Raw genomic sequence first — 19,761 nt, 5'->3', positions numbered from 1 at the left:
ACGCGAATCAATGTACTCAGAGAGAGTTCACCATCAGCAGGTTCATGGCAAGGCTGTAACGCGCGATATTTTCTATAGACAAATGTTCTAACAGAGCAATAGTATAGAAGTGTATAAGCGCTCCCGAATGCTGCCTGTCCTTAGAGAAGTTTGTAGTGTGCATGTGTTTGCGCTTTCTGCTTTTCTCGGTGAAGTCGATGCATCCTTTATTAGAATATGCTTCGCATCGCTTCACTAAAGTAAAAACAAGATTCAGTAAAATATCTATCATTCAATTCTGAGCAAGAGTGTCACGTATTACTTTATACCTCAGCACAGGTCCACAGTTCTTTGACGCAGTCAGGGGCGTGCGTGCACAGTTGCCAGATATATTTGAACACCGCGCTGCATGCATTTGTGCACCAAGGGCATTCGAGCCGAGTAGTGACTAATTGCACACGGGGTTTCGCCGAACCACCTTGCTCAGTCGCGTTTGGACATGTTTCAACGGCACAAAAAAAAAAAACAGCGCCACCCATGACGTGGAACCCCGCGGTCTAGCCACGATTAGGCGACAGCGGCCAAACAGCGAAGACAGTTCGTCGTTTTGCATATTGAAGAGACTGCTGGTGGTCCTTGTTGCGTTGCCGTTAATGTATACCAATGGTGCAGATACAGCAGAAGTGCGCTGTTGAAATGACCGTTAATCACTCGTAGAATGTATTAGTATTCCTGTTAAAGGCCCGGCAATGTGACGAAGCGTTCCACCAGTGTAGTAGATCCGGAACCACTGACTTCTCATTGAAGGAATTGCTGTGCAGCTTGCGGCAGAGTGCGCAGAAGGTGTAGTAAGTCCAATCCCACACATTATACTTGCCTTTCCACTCGAAGTACTTGCTGTATAGGCTGAAGTTATCGGCCACTTTTTGAAGGTATAGCGCCAGGTCTTTAGGTGAGTTGAAGCTCAGGGCGTCGATAAACGACCCTGGTGGCGCTATGCGGCTATAGTTGGCTCCACCAAATACCACGGGGACGATGTCATAGTGGAGCACCTTAAAGAGCTTTTCTGTGACGTAATCCTTGCAGATAATGTTCTCGAAGGACAAGTAGAAATGGTAGTTCGCAGAAAACGAACGGTAGCATTCTGCTTCCTTGCTGCGAGGGCACTTCATTTCGCCGCATTTGCCGTACACGTCGACAGCCATGTGCTTCTTCAGCTCGCGAACGTAGTCCTCTCTCTTGCCGGTTGTATTGCAGTGGCTGGCGGCCCAGACGGCAATCTTGGTCTTGTTTCTCCAGATACGCTTCAGGGAGCCATTGGGGTACATCTCGCGGCCAGGTTTCTGGACGGTCACGTTGCCGTAGACGTCTAGGATATCGGAATCCAGCCTGCATTATGGGTTCACCAAGAGGGATGGTGAAAGAGAGAAAGAGAAATGGGTTTCTTTCTGCCTTTGTTATCTAATGACTTTACATCGGTATGAGTAGTAATGGCTAGATCCACATTTTACGCATGTCTCGAGTACAAAAAGTACATTTATCACACGGTCTAGAAGGTAGCACGCCGTTTTCCAGCCCTTTACAAAGCCCTACCAGCGTGCTTTCGGCTGGAGAAATGAATGGCTCATGGGCTCCGGCGAAAGAAGTGCCTGGGGGCCTCCTAGTTGGTGTAACCTGCTCACGGCCAGCTTTTCCCAAGCGACTAGAAATTTTGGCGCTCATCTGGCGCGGGCATTTTTAGTGCAGCATGGGGTCCTTAGCCACTGAGGATCAAAAGTAAGGTGAAAGCGCATCTCGAGTGGTCGAGAAAACTGTGATGTCACACGCAGTATAGGAGCAAATGGATGGCTGTACGACATAAAACCTTAGCATTCTTATGAAACGAAGCCCTAGCTAGTTTGTACTTTTGTCACCGACCCATTCTTTCCGTCAGGTTAAAAATAGAGCTGTGTATTGTACCTTGCTTGCTGACATGCAAACTCGCCTCCTGAGTAGCAGGCATAACTTCGGAGTAGACATACAGCTTATTTTGGGAATTATCAGCTATAGCTCTTTTGCTTCCATGTTAGTTCTTTTTCACTTGAATACGTTGCGTAGAGCGAAAGTGCTTTGCCACCTGAACCCGAGTTATTGGCCTGTGCATCTATAACAATGACTTGAGTGTTGCTACACTATGTCCGCCTAGAAATTGTCGAAAGATCCACAGTGCGGCGGTTATGTTAGGGTAGGACTTTGAGAGGGAAGGAACAAGACAGTGAATATTTATATAGCAGTAATCTGAGGTCACGCGATCTGATATCAGTGTGAGTCCGGGCGGAAATAACGCAGGCTTTTAATATTTTATGGAAATGGTCATAACATAATTGTCGCACATATATATATTTGCTTGGCACGAACGTCACAGAGTCGTATCGGCGTCCACGTGAGGCGCGCTGTTTCCTGCAGGCGCGGTAAGTAATGGATGTGGAACCTTTGCTCCGGGATCCCTTTCGTTCATTCCTTCAGCAGCAGAGCAGCAAAATGCGACATTAGAAGTTTATCAAGCGTGAAAAGCATGATCGTGAAGACAGCAACGAAGTTTATGGTGACCCGGGGCACACTCTGCGAAAGCGTGCGGCGCCACCTCGCAACTACTCCTGCCGGCGGCGTCATAACCAACTTATTTTCCATCCGATAATACAATAAGAAGAAGCGGTATCGCTCTAAGCGTACCGTGTCTTTCACCCTCTGACAATATTGAAACTTGAGGGACGAAGACAATGTAAATATTTGTTTTGAGTGCAGAACAAGCAAAACTTTGTACATTTTGTTTTAAAAATATTGATGTCAGAGTTGAGAACAGGGGCCTGGGAAAAAGGAGTGCATTCCGATGGCAGAGAAAGCGAAGACTTCAACTAATTCATCAAAAGAGGCTGAGCGCGTAGATGCGTATGCAAAGGTAGATCACATCCATACAGGGCCCCATACAGAGATAGAGAGCCCCACGGGCCCCAATTGCTTGAATTTCCTCCGCAAAGTGCTGCCTAGCTAGGTGGCAGTTCCAGCCCACTTGCATTTTACAGACCAAAGCTTCTCCTAACCAACAAAAATGTATACGCTAAAATAAACAGAGCAGAACGCAACGCCAGCATGTGCCTATTTTAAAGCAGTTTGGCGGCATTTGAATCAATTTTAAAATGGCGTAGAATACTCCTCCGCATGTACGTACTGGTGCTCATTTTGCTCTTCCCATTGGATGCTGCTCTTTAGTAATGAAATGAAAAAAAAAAGGAATTAAGTTCGTGATCGATTTACTACCTTACCGCGTGGGACGTGCCCTGTCACCATAACTAGAATGCTAAAATGAGAGAGGACAAATTAACAAGATGTTAGCGTAAAATGGAGGCTATGTTCTCGTCCTAATGTTGGTCCTAATAGAACGACAGGAAGATGGGTGGCTTACGCGGTATGAAAGCTTGATCAACAAGGGTAGAGAGGGGGGGGGGGTCAGTTCGCAGGTCCAGCCAACCTTTCGACAAGTGGACAAGCCCAGGCGAAGACAATTCACTTGTCGAAGCGTTGGCTCGACTACGTACTGAGGCTTCCTCCCCTCTACCCTTGTTCAGTGCTCCTTCATATAATGTTGCCCTGAAGCACAAAGGAACTCACCGGTAGGTAAATGTCCAGTTGAAGATTCCCGTGAGGCCCCTGAACTTTTCCACAGTGGCCATGTTGGGAGGCTCGAGGGACCAGAAGACCCATTTCTGGAACGGACTTCTTTGCTTTGGCATAAGGCTCGGGACCAGGTCAGGGCCGTAGAAGACAACGGCGTCGCTGATATTTAATGTACGACGGTCGTTGCTCAAATAGCAGCGATCGGGGCAACCACTGTTCTGCAGTTCAGGATCCCCCTTCTGTAAATCCGAATGCCAAGCGCCAAAAATTTTAGTCCAGAAGAGGATCCTTGGCAGATCGGGCTTCGAGCGGTGATGGAACGACCTCCAAGGCCATTGTTTTATTAAAGCGCCTGCGAGAGGAACGAAATAAAGTGTCATACTTTTAGCCGAAGTCAACAAACTAGGCTAATAATTTCGGGCAACTGAAGCTTCGCTCAGGGCAAGTTTATTTAGAATCAGTTACTCTGCATTTGAAATTCAGTTCGGTGCTCTTCAAGCCTTCTGAATGCCCGTGGTTCTTCTCCATCCAATACGTATGATCACTCTATAAAAGAAAGACGTAGGTGGGTCATACGCTTTACATACACAAGACAATGCCTTTGGTAAACGTGACCTTCTGTACTGATGAAAATTCGGCTCGATTTTCACCAGAGTGAATACGAACAAAATATTATTCTTTTCTTTGAGAGAGAAAGAGAGAGAGAACTCATACACTTAAAGGGTTCGTAAATAATGTTTCTTCTATAGGTGTCCAACATATTTTAAAAATAAATATTTCAAATGACCCAAACATTCACTAAGAGAACAGTACACATTAAATACCTTTCGCCATTTATGTCGCGGTCTATCACTTTCAGGTAATTTCTCTTCTTGACCGCTTAATCGCGGAATTGTTCACTCAAGGTTATCTCTAAGCTCTGCGTGTTGAAATCATACATATGAAGTAATATATGATGATTTTAAATAATATTTCGATTCCAGGAAAAATTAACGCTGTTAGATTGGTGTTCGGCTAAGCAGTACTATACAGGGAACTGACAACTTCATTATTATCTAATTCCTGCAAGCAGCATTTTTCGTTATCTTACCGAGTTCCTTATCTGATTACGCATTGTTTCTTTGTTACTGAGTTTTTTCTCGGTAGTGTTTTGCATGAGAATTTTTCTCTTGGGTACTATATTGATTCAGGCATTTTCTCAGCGTCCGCGTCTGTGTAAGCGTGACGGAAATGCGGAATTATTGAGAAATGCAAAACAAAAGACAAATCGATGACGACGGAATGAACTCGTCCGACTCTCGATATTATGATGGCCATCGCTGCATTCTGACGCGAGGCAATGAACTTTTATAGCGCAGCTTAAACGAGCGCTCACGATTACGAGCATTATAGGAGTTTCAGCGCGTTCTTGTCTCACGTGACAAAAACGCGCTAAGGCACGTGTGCCGACTGCCATGAACAGAAACAGAGTTGCGGCCGTGTACTGTGCAATGTCTGTGCACGTTGTAAAGAACCCCAGGTGGTCGAAATTTCCGCAATCCTCCACCACGGCCTCTCTCATATCCAGAGTCCCTTTGCAAAGTTGAATCCTACAAAAGAAACCGAACAAAAAACAACAACAAAGAAAAAGAACAACATTTCAATGCGATAATTTTGGAGTTAATGCGAGTGATCGAAGTCGATCGCTGCAATAATAAAAAAAAAGCTCAGATCTTTTTGTATGCTTACGTGCGCAAAGGTCACCGTGCAAATTTCAGCCCTATAATTATAGTTCAGGATAATTCTTTCCCTACACATCGCACTTCTTCAGTGATTAGGTGCTCGACTATATTGAGTGGATTCGTACACCACTGCTGCCGGGCGCATTTGTTGAAGTAGAAACGCAAAAGGCGCCCGTGCGCTGCGCGAACAATTAATTAGTAAAGTTCTAAAAGCGGTCGAAATTAACTCCAAGCTCTCCACTATGGTGTGTGTCATTGCCAGAGTGGCGTCGGGTTGTTAAAGCCATACCCATTTCCCGCTTCAGTGGAGGAAGCGTCGTTGGTATCTGTTTTTTCGTTGTTTCTGAAAGGCAAGAGAAGGAGTAAAATTTTTAGAAGAACCTTGCACCCCTTCAGAGTTAATAAATATTTGTACCCTTAAAAACGTTTCTCGTAGGCAGAAGTAGCAGCCTTGCACCTTTAGAAATGCTTTTCACGTGGTTAGCTGATACTTTAAAACGGTCATGTGTTACAGTAAGAGTATTTCATTCAATTGGCCGTCCTATTTTACATGTGTCATCCGTGGTCATCAATTCTACCGTTCTGACACTGTTAGATGAATGATACAGTAAACAGGAAAAACAATCTGCAGGAAAGTATGCTCATTACGTTTGTGGAATCCATTTCTGTTATGGAATAGAGACACCTTTTTCGCTGTGATGCATATTTGTCTTCGTCCGTGATGTAAATTGTGCTTTTTCAGTATATTTCGAAAATATGCACCTGCTGCATATTGCGGGAAATTGGGTAGTTGCTGCAACGAAAGCCGGATTACCGGTGATGAGGGTCCGGTTCAAAAGATTAAGATGGCCCTTATAACCCCTTTTACACTATCCCGCTCTCTGTTGTCACGTTTCGGACTTGATGCGTTTTAGAATTTTCTACAGAGAACACACACCATATTTATTTGTCTGGGGACTTTTTATGAACATCGCCTGAGCCTTCTTGCGCAGAGCACACGGACAGACTGGCATCTAGAGTGAGCTAGTCTAGAAAATAACAGGACACCACAACATCCTCTTTCAAAATCAGAACGCGCCACATCCGAAAAAGATATTTCTCGCGTGGATATTTCCTTGGCTAAATCCACAGCGTGCGAGGACAGACGAAGTAGAGGTGAGTCTTGTTCATAAACTGGCTTGCAAAATCTTGCCGTATATACGCGATTAATCACCGGAAAGTTCTCTGAAATATTGCAGCAAGACAAACTGTAGCTCGGCTAAGAGAGTGTTTCTACAGAAACTGCGACATTATGTTCTGTATGTTGACCTAAAGTACAGCAAATAGGCTTTAATACTTCAAACGTTGTCATGATGCTGAGAGGTAAAGCTTTTCGAAAAGGGGGCACATGTAGAAAATTACATCTCTACTGAAATGCCACAAAATTAAAGTTTTAATTACGACGCCCAATTACTCAATAATATATATTTACAATTTTACGGATTGTCCAAATTAACAAAGACCGTATATTTCTTTTTTTTTTTTGCACATATTTTCCACTTTTAAAACAGAATCAAGCACTTTTGCGTGTATTGCACTCATTTTCAGCGACACCTTTTACAATCTAGCGTATACAGCTCGTTCTACCGAGAAGCCGCCACCGCCGTAGACAGCACTCGGAAAAAACATGAGGTGAACACTTAAGCTCCGCCTTTAAGTGCATTCATCATCATCATCATCATCATCTGCCTGATTATACCCACTGCAGGGCGAAGGCCTCTCCCATATTTCTCCACTTAACCCGGTTCTGTGCTTTAAGTGCATTATGAGAGCATTAATACGGCAAGCTCTTATTTGCCGGCTACACATGCGGATCTTCGTTCGCGTACATGTCCTTTTCATTCGAATAGGGTGAACACTTCAGCCACATTATTGCGTCTGCAAGGCGAAGCTTAAGCGTCCTTCTAAATTTTTCTATAAATATTGCACGTTTACATATATTTCGCAGGAAGCTAACTTCAACATGAAGTGCGTATTTTTAAAAATCTCTTTTTTTTCACTCCCCTTATAAGAAAGTGAAGAAAGGCATTTGCGTTTATATAAGCGCTCTCGAGCACTTTGCAGGGAGAGCTTCTTGATGAGATCTGCATTATTAACCCGCCTGAGAATCTCTGCCTCCTCACTGAGCGGGGGCAAACTGCTGAGATGCCTGTCAGCTATCAGCCTTCATAACTTCCAACGAATAATTTATTGCTTTTGTTACAGTTTTCACTACTTATATTTGAAACAATAAAATACACAACTGTCCTCAATAGCAGCAATGACTGATGTCATTTGGTTTACCAGCTGGTACGAGTTGACTCCCAAATAAAAAACAGCTAAACCCTATTCATTTAACTCGATCACTAACTAGGACCAGCTAATTTCCAGCGAGTAGGCATCTGGAACCATTTAATTATAGTTGAGTAGTAGTTGGGACCAGCTGAAATGAAATAAATCAAGAGAAAACCAGATAAAACCTTATGAATTTTTACCCATTTGGCCAAGCACAAAATTTTGTACTTTGAATGGCGAGCTTTGAGGTTGACTTTGGTATTAAGCGTAAGACGCAATGAAGAGCTTTTGAAACATTCGACATTGCAATATATAACCTCTACTTTGATCATGGGAAATAAGGAAAATATGATTCGATAATTATTTGGACCAAACCTCAAACTCTGCCGATTTTTTCCACCTCTCGGGGGGCTCCTGGGAATAGAGGGCCCGGGTCATTTGAACCCTTTGGATCCTGGATGATCCGGCCCTGGCTGCAACGCGGCTTCTGCGCCAGTAGTGTCGGTTTTGCGAGACGCGAACTTGTAACAGGTGGCGTCGCTTTGCTTCGGCTCATCGTGCGTCCATTCTAACGCGCAACTAGATTTTGGATTAGTTGGCCAGCGAGAAGAACCGGGATACAATGCGTTGCGCTTCGGAATTGCGAACACGACTGCATCTTATACATTTTAAAAGCTGAGTGCATGCATATTCCAATAAATGAATTCGTCAAATGTGGTATACTTTTTATGCTTTCTGTTGACACATACTTCTCGCGTCCAATAACCGACGCAGACACAAGCAAGAATCTAAAATGGCGTAGCGAATATACAAAACGCAGTCCAAAAATCAAGTCAAACCTTAAATTAGAATGAGAACAGATACCAGAATGAGATTATTCTGCCTAGGCGCAAATGTGAATTGTGATTATGTGATTACATTGCCTGCGACAATAAGCTTGTAAGCTCACTCAGCTGCTTTGCGCTCCTCATCTTTAGATCGAGCCTCTGCTCGGGTATCGTCATCAAATCTAATTACGCCTAGCCTCATTCAAGGGCGCTGAGCAAGGACTGAATCCCCACTTCTGGCATCCCGGGTGGGGCGCCGGGCTTCACAAAGCCGCCTCTCATCCCCTGTTTCCACTTTCCGACTCCCGCTACATAATTTTGCTTATCATCCTGTTACTCTCTCGCCCTTACATGGCACTGCGCTGCCTTTCATTTTGCCTTCTCTACGCTTCTATCGTTGACAGCGCTATGTACTGATGCTATTATTGTTCTTGGGCAAAGAGCGTGTACTTGTAGGACAGTAGATATTTAATGTGCTCGAGAATGTGTATATCTTTATTAACAGACTAGTGTTAATATCGCAACAGCTGACTTTGCAGCGACTATCGGTGTTGTGTCGGAGAAACTAGGACTAGCCGTGAGAGTCATCAAGTCACGCTAATCATGACGCCCCACTATACGTGACATCACATAGTCAAATTCCCACGGTCGTCAGGTGAGCAACCAAAGTAAAAAGTGAACAAATATATCTATAAATCTTGATGATAAAGTCAGAACATGGCTGAAACGCATTTGCGAAGTGTAAGAATGTAAAATTTGGCGCTGAAAAAACAAAAACTAGGTAAATAAAAGGCAATAAAAACTGTGGACATTGGCTCGGGAGTCACACATGCTGACCTTTGGACATGAATTAATCTTCCTCCAGCTTGGCTGAAGTGAGGTCTTGTGTACCTTGTGATGACCACGAAACAAATACAAAACAGCGCTGATTTCTAAAAACAAATATCCAAACATGACTCCAGGCCGCTATATAAGAGATCCCGACAATGCTTCCGCTCATATGTTTCAAGGCCGACCTAAAGTGTTCCAAGAATTCATTTTTGATTGGGTAGTATACCCAGAAAACGTAATGCACCGGCCCAATATGGAGTGGACTTGATCCTATGTAGACTCGGACATTGGCAACCCATTTCTAATATTGGGCCAGTGTTTTGTGCTGCCTAGGAAAGGCCCTAATCTGGCACTGGCGCTGTCTGCATTGCGCACGAACAATTACGGTAAGGTTCTGACAGCCGGTAGGTGACATAGAAAGGCAGTGCCTACCCGTCGGTTTGTATGACGTCTAGCCCAGGAACAATAACTATCGGCCGGGATACTGAAAATGTGTTCGCGATGTACAGCCCTATATAGAGCAAATCAACTGCCAACACCCTTCTATATTGGGCCAAACGTTTGTGTTGCATGGTAACCGCATTGCATTGCCTAGTTTGCAGGAGCTGCATGCTCAGGCCAATGCACACTGCTGTACGCTAATTTGCATGTTCGAGATAACAGTCCAAATTAAGAATTTAGGGATTAAGGGGGCATGGTAGGATAAATGGGTTTTCGTGGTTTCAGCTTCATAGCTCATCAGCTGTTACATATTTTATCCTCAAATTTTGGTTGTTGAATAAGCATACCTTTGGCTTTATTTTGTGTAATTTTGTTACAGCAGGCTTTAAGTTTTTATTTCAGAAGCAAATTTTAGGCTGATGTGTAGAATTAGATGTACACACCTTTTCTCAGAAACAAAACAGTTTGACTGCAGTGAAACTTAACAATCTAAAAGGAACCCGCCGGGGTGGCGCAGTGGTTACGGCTCTCGACTACTGTTCCCAAGGACGCGGAATCGAATCCCGGCCTCGGCGGCAGCTTTTCGATGGAGGCGAAAAGCAAGGCGCCCGTGTGCTGTGCGATGTCAGTGTGCGTTAAAGAACCCCAGGTGGTCGAAATTTCTGGAGTCCTCCACTACGGCGTCTCTCATAGCCTGAGTTGCTTTGGGACGTTAAATCCCACAAACCAAACTAAACCTAATTCAAAAAGGATAGGGGCTTTAAACAAAACCTAATAAAAATGGGTTTCTATGTGCACCTAAAAGAAGTATATTACCCTCCCCTGACATCAACCATGGGAGAGCTTTCGAATAAAATGTTTTCCGAATAATAACTCCAATGATGTTAGAAGTTTTATGTTCAGACTATTTGCAAAAGGTTTTAGAAGTTGAGAAACGTTTAGCGTAATCGGCCTGATAGGTTTCGAGAAAAGGTACATAGAAGTTCAAAAAATTTCAAAAAAGTGATTTTGAAAAAAACAAATTTTTATGTTTGCCACAGAACACAAGGAATCAAAATGCAGAGGAAGAATACGCGCACTTTCTGGCCCTTTAGTATCATCCCTGAAGCCTTTTTTTATGTTTCTTTTTTTTCTACGATGTTCCTTGCTCTCCGGTGAACATCGAAACTCTTCCCTTGCAACGCGCTCCTTGTAAATCCGGTTCAGACAGACTGCACGGAATACACCTCGCGTGATGCCAAGTGTTTGCACGACGTCAATTTGTGCACGATTCCGTCATTATAGTACGCTACAGCATCACATGTGGCCAGTTTTTAATGCGTCATTCTTAACAAACATTGTTTTCGGACAGCGGTACCAGATACTTCTTTTAGGTGCACATAGAAACCCATTTTTATTAGGTTTTGTTTAAAGCCCCTATCCTTTTTGAATTAGGTTTGGTTTGGTTTGTGGGGTTTAATGTTCCAAAGCAAATCAGGCTATGAGAGACGTCGTAGTGGAGGACTCCGGAAATTTCGACCACCTGGGGTTTTTTAACGTACACTGACATCGCACAGCACACGGGCGCCTTGCTTTTCGCCTCCATCGAAAAGCTGCCGAATCAAGATTTCCTTACTGTTCTGTATCCTGCCGCGCAAACACTTGCTTAGAAAGCCTGGCGATGACATAGCTTGGAACACTGGCTTGACGTCTTTCAGAACAGCGGTTGACAAGCTGCTTTTATGGCGTTATCACTCAGGGTATCCTTCACTGAGGGCCCGGTGTTATCCACACCATAACGACGCTTCTTTGGGGCACAGTCCATGATTTGGCTTTCCATTAGTAGTAAGCTTATGAAAATAAATTGGCCACACCGCCTCTCGCATATTCTCTAAGCTGCCGGTTTCCTCACGTATGGCCTTGCCATGATAAAATTGCAGGGAGTCAATGTCCTTTTCTGTGAGACGACCACTTTCAAACAGTGGTAGTCCATCTGACAGCTTCTTACCTCTCAGGGTAGTCTTGAGGGTTTTAAGCCTGGTCCCCATACGCTTTTGCACATGGCCAACGTACTCGTGCGTTTCGATTCTTTGACAGCAAAGCATACCTTGCTGTCTCTGTCACCAATATATTTGGTGTACATAACGCCAACAGCACCCGCAGCCTCCATACCTCCAGGTGATCCAAATGAGTTGCTCTGCACTCTTCGTGGCTGATGTCAGAGTGGAGATTCCGTAATACCAGATGGCAGAACTTAGTCTTCCCTTCCAAATCTAGCACCTTGCCATTGCCCACTGATATAAGTGTGACGACGCCATGCAGGGATGAATGCCCTCTCTTCCTCCAAGCTTCATCCACAGTAACGGCTATTTCCTGCGGTTCATTACTTTCAGGTATGTCAGCCTTCACCTCGTCAACAGCTCGGGTGATGCTTTGCGAAGCACCAGCCTCTGTTGCATGAAGTAAGCTTTAAGTGTATGACGTAAATTTCGTAGGCGGCGGAGGCATGTTCAAACAGCGCATATCACACGGCCAGCCAGCAGCCCTTTCCGACATGTTCGCAGCCCGTAAACAAACCGTTCGCTTACTCCAAACATACAATTTAGGCTCGATTAGATATTTGGAACGAGCTTGTCTCAAAACATACAATAAAACATACATTCATGGTGCACGCGAGTCCAATTGTGCCATCAATGTGTTCCGTTAGGCTCACCTCACATTTCCTGCATTTCTTGCACAACGCAGACGCCCGAAAAAAGTCGCGAAGGATTTTTATATCAGTCAAGCAAATCCTGAAGAGGTAGCTTCTTTCTCGTTGAAAGTGTCACATGGCGCACTTTCGCCTATATTCGAGACACTAGCACTTCGACGAGCGGCTGCTCGTTCGCTTCATTTCTCGTGAAGTAATTCCCGCTGAATTATTTCTCTTTCTCGTCCACATTGAGGCTGCGTCTTGCCATAATCAAGCACAATACGCGGCCAAACCAAGGTAGATGTAGTGGCTAAAATGCCAAAAAACGTTCATAAAGCACATGCGCAGATCTCACAAAAAAAAAAAAAAAACCAATGACTTCGCTTCAACGCGCTACAAGATCGCATTAGAAGGAAAGATTGCAATAACAAATCGTGAAAATGGGAGAGCGTAGATAAATTTGCCGAGTTAGCAATATACCTTGCAAAAATGTGCATACATACTAAAGAAATGATGCAAAAACACCATGTACACAAAGCCTCGAGTCTGCCATTTTTAAATACCAGGAAGAGCGGTTTTCGGCGCCGTTTTTAAATGGCTTCTAGCGTTCCTGCGGCCTTGCCACTGTATGCTTTTGCTTGGCACAGTGCGTAATATTTTTTAGTAATGAAATAAAAAAATCGGTTTTCTTTTTTTGTTGATCTACACTACTGTTCTAAAGCGGGTTAGTGGTTATGCGGATAGCAGCGCGCATGTATGCGAACAAGTATCCGCAGCCGGGAGCAGCTGACGTGGTCGCGTGCCACACGACGTTAAAGTGTAATCGTCAGTGAAATGCATTTTTTATTGCGTAAAATCATTTGCTCTGTAAAGTTAAGCAATTTCAGACATGCACTGATCATTCATTCACATTAGGAATCCTTTTTTGTTTTCGCTCCAGGCATTCACGCATGCCGTCAAGTGTGAAATCAGTCCTCTCAGAGAGCTAGAGGGAGCACCGTCGTGTTTTCACTGACACGAAACCCTTACGATCTCGCGAAAAGTGTAAGGGCGGTGCAGATCCGTAGAAGCGCATAAAGGAGGCCGTAAAATATGCCTCTCCCGCACATGTGAACAATGTTACACTGGCGACATTTTTCTCGGTTGAACTAAGGACGCGGAAGCCAGGGAAGCTCACTGATAAAACCTTTTTGAAATGAAAAGCAGAGGCAGCCAGCGCCTTAACGAAACATCATTTTTGTTTTCTGCGCAGCGTATAAAACTTATTTAGCCAGCCCTGTCCTGTCGTCCTTGAGCCAGGGCTGACACCTGATGTGACTTCTGTAAAACTTTTAAAGTGGCGCTTTGTTCTGCCATCTCCTTTCGAGCTTCATCCTTTTATTTTTCCCCAGTGAAAACAATACTGCACACTAGCAAGCTCAACAGCAAGTTACCTGAATCTGGGTGGCTCAGATCGAGGCGGCAGTGCAATAGCTCTTAATTATTCATAGATAAGCAAAATTGCAGTCAACTCGGATTTTGTTGCATTAGGACTACGTTCCGTGCCGCTATAGACGACACCTAACTTAATACGAGATCAGGCATTATCTGCTCAATAAAGTTTTTCAGTCAGGCATCCGTACTTAGCTTAGACGACTAGTTCATAAAAAGCTTGATGTAAAAATTCTAGAGGGCACTTTGGACCACTAAAGTGCGATGAGGCGAAAGCCATCACAGCGCAGTGGATCGTAGCTCTCTACTATGGCACCTCTCCCTCTCTTCTTTCACTCCCACCTTCCTCCCTTCCTTTACGGCGTGGTACATGTGTCCTCGAAGAATTATGACATACTCCACCTTTTCTATCCTGTAAATTAATTTCAAATGCAGCTGGTAACTGCTGTACTAGCGCCTCCTATAGACATCTGGGTCCACTTCTATTTGCTGTGTGGTGCGGCGTTCTAGGAAGCGGCAAATAAAAGGCGCCGCACGGACGCCTGGATCGGACGCCCGGCGCGGTCAGCTTCGTATATACATGAATCGTCTGGTGACGTCATGACCGGTCGTGATGGTACATTGCACGCCCCTTATCGAACACAATCAGGATTTTATTGAACGCATCTAAGTTCACCGGCATTCTGTAATTGGTTTATAGGAAAAGACAGACGTAATATCTGTCACTCGCTGAATCTTGCTATTATCCTCACGGTAGATAAGGGGATTTATGAAGAGCGATACACCATCTGGAGCGGGGTACAGTTGGTAAAGCGCTGGGCTGGGGATCCAAAGGATAGCGGTTCGATTCCCGATGGAGACAAAGATTATTAATTTATTTTTAACTCTTTCTCTCGAAAGCGTAACACCTCTGCTGGCAACCTTCTGTCGACAACGATGAGGCATTAAAGGCTTTCGCTTTAAAATCATGCAGAAAATTAGGGAGCTATTTCAGTCCCACGTTATGGATATGACGCAAAGCAAATCTTGGAGAAAATTAGGGAGATATTTCAATCCCGCGTTTAAGGGTATCACGCAAAGCATTGATGGCCCCTGCGTTCTGGCTCTCCTGTTGGATGCCCTCTCACGTATATGCTGCTTGCTACTCACTTTTCTGCACTGTTTTGTTCCATGCATCTAACATCCCACAAACTACGTATTAGCATACAGCCGAAAGATACCGTAATATATGAAATATAGCTGACATAGATACATTAGGGCGGTCTGGTGAAAGTGCAGACAAAGCGGAGGAAGCACAATTCATTTGAATAATATTGGTACCGTGTTTGAGACGTCCGGCCCAATATAGAAGTACATTCTCAACACAGTATATCAATACAGGGCTGTTATTTTTCGCCTCCTTAGAAGGGTCCTGGAAGGCTGGACAGCGACCTCGCACTCCTATCTTAAAACAAAACCTCAGTTGGTAACGCCCGTTACCTAAACTACGTCATGTGGTCTGGTGATGTCACTCAACCCGATGAGTAGTCATTCACTTGCCAGCTATTACACTTACATCATCAAAGGTACACGGTTTTTTTTTTTTTTTTTTACTAGAAACTTACCAACTTTGGTGAAATTCGCTTTCCCGTCGCTGCCAGTTCCATTTTGCTCTCTACGTCCGCCGACTTGATTAGATATTGACATGGGCGCTGGCACCCATACCTTACCAGCATGCAGGCAGAACATGACGTAAGCACACGACATTAGTAGAAGAGAGGCACCTGCCAAAAGCCTCAGCCTCGTTTTCCGGTCAGCCATACGTAATTCAAATTTGGAAGGGGTCCTGCAAGGAAAGCAGATCTCATTAGGTTAAAGCCAGAGAGGGTTAATAAAGAAAGTGCGTGATCTTTCAGCAAAGGGTTATTCGGCAGTATTAGGCAGTCTGCCTGCTATTTCTGCTAAATGCAGGAAGGCATTCTAAATTTTGGGCGCCATTGTGCCCTCCGCATGCCTGCTGCGCAGCCCAATTACGGAAACTGGCAAACAAGCGGTAACTACTCGAGAACTTTCTTCCCTCTCAGTTGTTTTTCCTACAGTACTAGTAGCAATCAGCCTAAAAACGTTTGTTGTCAGCCTATAATCGCCCATATTACCCTCCAATTTGTCAATTCCAGGTTCATAGGTTACGTGTTTTTCCTGCTAACTTCCCGATTACTTTTTTTTGCCAGCTAATTTCTTGCCGCATAGGGTTCGTCTAGAAGCGAATGTAATTACCATGGCTAGCATGCGAGACCATCGACTATCTCCCCGTTGCATTAAATATCCTGTCGATTCCCCCCTCTTTCGTTTAAGACGCCCGCCGGTGTGGCGCAGGGGAAACGGCGCTCGACTACTGTTCCCAAGGATGCGGGATCGAATCCCGGCCTCGGCGGCCGCTTGGAGGCGAAAAGCAAGACGCCCAAGTGCTGCGCGTTAAAGAAACCCAGGTGGTCGAAATTTCCGGAGTCCTCCACTACGGCGTCTCCCACAGCATGAGTCGCTTTGGGACGTTAAACCCCACAAACCAACCAAACCAACCATCTTTCGTTTAAAACTAGTATTTGATAAAGTTATCAAGCTGACCCCACCAAGCAAATGACTACAGTCATAAGCGACTCGCAGCAAGCCTGCAACTGTGCCAAGCGGTTGCCCCCATCATGAGGAATCATACTACCGGTACACGCACCCGTAACAGTATTCTGTGGGCCCCAGCCAACGAAGGTTTAGAGTGCATTGAAGCAGCTGACAGGATAGCTCGAGGTCACACATTCTCAGCCCCGTCGCCGTCTACCTTCGAATATTCGTCTGCTGTAACATGCGGCAAAATCATAAATTAACACCGACTTAGTCCATGAAATACGCTGTTCCCCACATAGACTTAAATCGTCAGAAAGCCACTTCATAGCGGAACATGCAAGCCCACACACTGCCAAACCCAGTTCAACACAATAAGATTTGGTCCGCACAATATATACTCCAGAAATGCATGTCAGGCATTCGGAGAGATTTCTGACATCATCCACTGGTTTGGAATTGCTCAGAGCAACCTAAAGCACACAGTTCACAGGAACTCACTCGTGAACAGTGGGAGGCGAAGCTGGCTTACACAGAGCTCCCCCTTCAGCACCAGCTGACTGGTCAGGCCTGGGGAGCTTTGTGAACTGTGTGAGCCAGCCTTGTAATTACTTTATATTAATAAAGTTTATTCCCGCTCTCTTGAAAAACTTGCGCATGCCGATAAATATATAGTGCGCCTTTTCAGTATGTTAATGGGACGCAATGCAAACATATGTTAAATATTTCCAGAGGTCTATCTATGCCTTTGGTTTGTTCCACTGAACATATGTTTGCAGTGAAACGCGGTGAAAAATATTGGGTGCTTTTTCTGAAGGTGAAAAATTGTTTTTGGATAATGATTGCTTTTAGATTTATTCTTTTCTTTGGGGGATATTTAGGCTATGGTCGTTCCTAGTAAGAGGGACACTGCTTTTATTATAGAAAGGAAACCAGCGAAAACAGACTCCTCACCACACAAGTACAGCGGTGTGGTGCGTGTCTGCCTTCTTTGCTTTGGTCCTACGTCTAGTTTCACTGGTTTCCTTTCTATGTAATATGCACCAACTAGCCCAGCAGTTTACTCTCCTGAACTTCTTTTATTAGTTCGCTAAATAACTGAACACGGTAAGTAACGTTTTATGCTTTATAATAGGGGGTATATTGTATATTCAGAACTGGAGCTCGTCCTCCAAGAAGTACAGCCAAGAAACAACTTCCTAAAGAAATTGCAGCGTGTGTTAGAAGACCTGCAAATATAACCACGATAGGCGCAGCGTATCGTAACGCATCCACGCTAACCCGCCTGTAGCAGCCCTTTAGAGCCTGACTAGCGCGCAGCGGTTCATTGCCAATTTGGTACCGACCATGACATCGTAGTACGCAATGCGCACAGTCATTACGCTAGCATTCAGACCTTAAAGTGTAGAAGAGCAGGTTCTACGCCGGGCGACCCCGCTTGCGCTGCGTTATGAAGTGAAGCCGCCTATCGAGCTGATCTATTTGTGACTTGTACCGTGCGCTACAATCTATTTGTGACTTGTACCGTGCGCTTCTTTCTTGGCTACACTGCTTGAAGGCCGAGCTCAATTTCAGCCAATAAAAAACTTAGGAAAGTTATTTAACGTATTTATCTAATATTCGAGGTCATTGAAGCATTGCGCCCGTTACTTGATACCAGAAGTACCCCAAATGTATCTCCAGGACGAAATTAAATTCAAACTGGCTAACGTTAAAAAATTGCGGTTATTCTAAAAACGCGGCGTAATCAAAGCCCGTCCGCGCTGCGTTCCATCAAGTCCAGCAGCGTTACATGGTGCAGGCGCCCAAGGCATTGCTGCGACGGAAGAATGTACATTGCTTTTTCAAGTGTACGACGGTCCTTATAGGATAAATATGTCAGATCTACAACTTATACAACAGTAAACGTGATTCAGTATTCTGCGGTCACCTGACATGAAAAAGATGGGTGCGGGGGAATTACTGCAATAATTTTTCCAGAAATAGTTACGTAGTCCTCAACTCTTTCAAGCACTATATTGGAGCTCTTGGAGCCTTCACTGGATATGAAAGCTGTGGGCTCAAGTGTGTTGCAAACGTCTTTAGGTGGAGTCTAGTGGCCACATAATTACAAATGGATATCCCCGCGCTGCTTGCTGCTCGTGAGGGTACGCGGCGACCAGAAATTTCAACCTGGGTGAATATATAGGGCACTTACGTTGTCGTTCAAGGGAATCGATTTGAATCACATTTATGAGATTTCAGGGCAAGTACAGTTCCATGCATTAGGCCCAGTGTAGTTGCTAGTAAGGGTATTGTACGGGTCTTCATCAAAGGCAATAATAATAATTGAACCCTGAAAACAGATCGGCCCTCCCTTTCGTGCAATTACATTGCTCCTGATTTCATACGCTTCCTCTTTCAAAAAAATAGCTGGGGCTTAGCTTTATATCTCGGTAGTTGCGAAAGCAATATTAGCATGGCTACGTTATAGTTAAGCTGTAGTGTAGCCAGTTGTGGCGTACAATGTTGACCGTACGATTAAACCAGGACACAATGTAATGAATGTAATAGACAGCGTCCATTACATTCTATTCGGAGTCGTCACCGGTTCAGGACGATTCAAGAGAAGCGCGACGCGCTCGTCTAGCTGTATCTTGAGCGCGCCGTCGAGCGAAACACTGTTCCCGTTCTTTCTCTGTCTCTGTAGCCCGCTGTCGTTTCCTGGCTTCATCGAGACGGCGTGACTTTTCTTTCTGTTTATCAGAATGCCTAGCGAGTGCCTCAGCTGAGCATGCGCGAGCATTTATATACCCATCGTTCTCCTCCTCCTCCTCCTCTAAACTGCGACAAAAGAGGTGACAGCAGCGCCTCCACTCGGTAGCATCGCGGCTCCAGCTGCAGCACGTCGTGCCTACCGACCGCCGCCATCCGACGACTCAACTTGGTAGCCAATCTCTCGCAGCTGGTATGACGTCATAGTGACGTCATCATATCATCCGCGTCGCGCCGTGCCTGCCGACCGCCGCCACCCCACGGCTCTACTTGGTAGCCCATCTCTCGCAGCTGGTATGATGTCACAGCTATCTGGGGTCATTAAATGTCAAACGTGCCTACCGACCGTGGCTACTAGAAGGGCTCAAAATAGGAGTAGTATTGCTTTCGCAATAAAATCAGGCTGGCTTAATGCAACAATGCACGCATTTGGTGTCAGAGTCTGTACAATACCCAACATGTCAACGGCCAATGCCTAAAGTCAAAAGCCTTTTTTTTTTATAGCAGTGACGCTGGATTTTCCTAGCTTTGTATCCGATTTTAC

The 19,761-nt window shown here is 44.8% G+C and overlaps 1 pseudogene; it reads right to left on the bottom strand.

Moving 5' to 3' along the window:
• Positions 1-686: 686 nt before the first annotated feature.
• Positions 687-19,422, bottom strand: LOC146199844 (alpha-(1,3)-fucosyltransferase C-like; annotated as a pseudogene).
• Between the last annotated feature and the right edge of the window lie 339 nt (positions 19,423-19,761).

The sequence above is a fragment of the Amblyomma maculatum genome, chromosome 2, assembly GCF_055883805.1.
Source record: "Amblyomma maculatum isolate TAMU_Amacu chromosome 2, ASM5588380v1, whole genome shotgun sequence".
Taxonomy (NCBI): Eukaryota; Metazoa; Arthropoda; class Arachnida; order Ixodida; family Ixodidae; genus Amblyomma; species Amblyomma maculatum.
Note: the sequence above shows the minus strand (reverse complement) of the source record. Positions and strands in the feature narration are given on the sequence as shown.